We start from the raw sequence: 3,380 nt of genomic DNA on the forward strand, positions 1-3,380 counted from the left end.
CTGAAAAACACGTTTTGACCCTTTCTGCACACTGGGGTTAAGGGCTGAGTGTGTTGGCACTTCTGAGCCTTGCTGTTACAAGTAGATTCAGCTGTCTGAAAAAACGTGTTTATTTCGGGCTGAAAAACACGTTTTGAAAAGTGTGATGTTACTGCCCCATAACTTACATGGGGTTGACCAAACTTGCAGAAACATGTTTATTTCTGCTGAAAAACACGTTTTGACCCTTTCTGCACACTGGGGTTAAGGGTTGAGTGTGTGGGCATTTCTGAGCCTTGCTGTTACAAGTAGATTCAGTTGTCTGAAAAAACGCGTTTATTTCGGGCTGATAAACACGTTTTGAAAAGTGTGATGTTACTGCCCCATAACTTACATGGGGTTGACCAAACTTGCAGAAACATGTTTATTTCTGCTGAAAAACACGTTTTGACCCTTTCTGCACACTGGGGTTAAGGGCTGAGTGTGTTGGCACTTCTGAGCCTTGCTGTTACAAGTAGATTCAGCTGTCTGAAAAAACGTGTTTATTTCGGGCTGAAAAACACGTTTTGAAAAGTGTGATGTTACTGCCCCATAACTTACATGGGGTTGACCAAACTTGCAGAAACATGTTTATTTCTGCTGAAAAAACACGTTTTGACAATTTCTGCACACTGGGGTTAAGGGCTGAGTGTGTGGGCTCTTTTGAGCCTTGCTGTTACAAGGAGATTCAGTTGCCTGAAAAAACGCGTTTATTTCGGGCTAAAAAACACGTTTTGAAAAGTGTGATGTTACTGCCCCATAACTTACATGGGGTTGACCAAACTTGCAGAAACATGTTTATTTCTGATGAAAAACACGTTTTGACCCTTTCTGCACACTGGGGTTAAGGGCTGAGTGTGTTGGCTCTTCTGAGCCTTGCTGTTACAAGTAGATTCAGCTGTCTGAAAAAACGTGTTTATTTCAGGCTGAAAAACACTTTTTGAAAAGTGTGATGTTACTGCCCCATAACTTACATGGGGTTGACAAAACTTGCAGAAACATGTTTATTTCTGCAGAAAAACACGTTTTGACCCTTTCTGCACACTGGGGTTAAGGGTTGAGTGTGTGGACACTTCTGAGCATTGCTGTTACAAGGAGATTCAGTTGTCTGAAAAAACGCGTTTATTTCGGGCTGAAAAACACGTTTTGAAAACTGTGATGTTACTGCCCCATAACTTACATGGTGTTGACCAAACTTGTAGAAACATGTTTATTTCTGCTGAAAAACACATTTTGACCCTTTCTGCACACTGGGGTTAAGGGCTGAGTGTGTTGGCACTTCTGAGCCTTGCTGTTACAAGTAGATTCAGCTGTCTGAAAAAACGTGTTTATTTCGGGCTGAAAAACACGTTTTGAAAAGTGTGATGTTACTGCCCCATAACTTACATGGGGTTGACCAAACTTGCAGAAACATGTTTATTTCTGCTGAAAAACACGTTTTGACCCTTTCTGCACACTGGGGTTAAGGGCTGAGTGTGTTGGCACTTCTGAGCCTTGCTGTTACAAGTAGATTCAGCTGTCTGAAAAAACGTGTTTATTTCGGGCTGAAAAACACGTTTTGAAAAGTGTGATGTTACTGCCCCATAACTTACATGGGGTTGACCAAACTTGCAGAAACATGTTTATTTCTGCTGAAAAACACGTTTTGACCCTTTCTGCACACTGGGGTTAAGGGCTGAGTGTGTTGGCACTTCTGAGCCTTGCTGTTACAAGTAGATTCAGCTGTCTGAAAAAACGTGTTTATTTCGGGCTGAAAAACACGTTTTGAAAAGTGTGATGTTACTGCCCCATAACTTACATGGGGTTGACCAAACTTGCAGAAACATGTTTATTTCTGCTGAAAAACACGTTTTGACAATTTCTGCACACTGGGGTTAAGGGCTGAGTGTGTGGGCTCTTTTGAGCCTTGCTGTTACAAGGAGATTCAGTTGTCTGAAAAAACGCGTTTATTTCGGGCTGAAAAACACGTTTTGAAAAGTGTGATGTTACTGCCCCATAACTTACATGGGGTTGACCAAACTTGCAGAAACATGTTTATTTCTGCTGAAAAACACGTTTTGACCCTTTCTGCACACTGGGGTTAAGGGCTGAGTGTGTTGGCACTTCTGAGCCTTGCTGTTACAAGTATATTCAGCTGTCTGAAAAAACGTGTTTATTTCGGGCTGAAAAACACGTTTTGAAAAGTGTGATGTTACTGCCTCATAACTTACATGGGGTTGACCAAACTTGCAGAAACATGTTTATTTCTGCTGAAAAACACGTTTTGACCCTTTCTGCACACTGGGGTTAAGGGCTGAGTGTGTTGGCACTTCTGAGCCTTGCTGTTACAAGTATATTCAGCTGTCTGAAAAAACGTGTTTATTTCGGGCTGAAAAACACGTTTTGAAAAGTGTGATGTTACTGCCCCATAACTTACATGGGGTTGACCAAACTTGCAGAAACATGTTTATTTCTGCTGAAAAACACGTTTTGACACTTTCTGTACACTGGGGTTAAGGGCTGAGTGTGTGGGCTCTTCTGAGCCTTGCTGTTACAAGGAGATTCAGTTGTCTGAAAAAACGCGTTTATTTCGGGCTGAAAAACACGTTTTGAAAAGTGTGATGTTACTGCCCCATAACTTACATGGGGCTGACCAAACTTGCAGAAACATGTTTATTTCTGCTGAAAAACACGTTTTGACCCTTTCTGCACACTGGGGTTAAGGGCTGAGTGTGTTGGCACTTCTGAGCCTTGCTGTTACAAGTATATTCAGCTGTCTGAAAAAACGTGTTTATTTCGGGCTGAAAAACACGTTTTGAAAAGTGTGATGTTACTGCCCCATAACTTACATGGGGTTGACCAAACTTGCAGAAACATGTTTATTTCTGCTGAAAAACACGTTTTGACAATTTCTGCACACTGGGGTTAAGGGCTGAGTGTGTGGGCTCTTTTGAGCCTTGCTGTTACAAGGAGATTCAGTTGCCTGAAAAAACGCGTTTATTTCGGGCTGAAAAACACGTTTTGAAAAGTGTGATTTTACTGCCCCATAACTTACATGGGGTTGACCAAACTTGCAGAAACATGTTTATTTCTGCTGAAAAACACGTTTTGACCCTTTCTGCACACTGGGGTTAAGGGTTGAGTGTGTGGGCACTTCTGAGCATTGCTGTTACAAGTAGATTCAGTTGTCTGAAAAAACGCGTTTATTTCGGGCTGAAAAACACGTTTTGAAAACTGTGATGTTACTGCCCCATAACTTACATGGGGTTGACCAAACTTGCAGAAACATGTTTATTTCTGCTGAAAAACACGTTTTGACCCTTTCTGCACACTGGGGTTAAGGGCTGAGTGTGTTGGGACTTCTGAGCCTTGCTGTTACAAAT

Source organism: Lepisosteus platostomus, chromosome 22 (assembly GCF_059453375.1).
Source record: "Lepisosteus platostomus isolate fLepPlt1 chromosome 22, fLepPlt1.hap1, whole genome shotgun sequence".
Taxonomy (NCBI): Eukaryota; Metazoa; Chordata; class Actinopteri; order Semionotiformes; family Lepisosteidae; genus Lepisosteus; species Lepisosteus platostomus.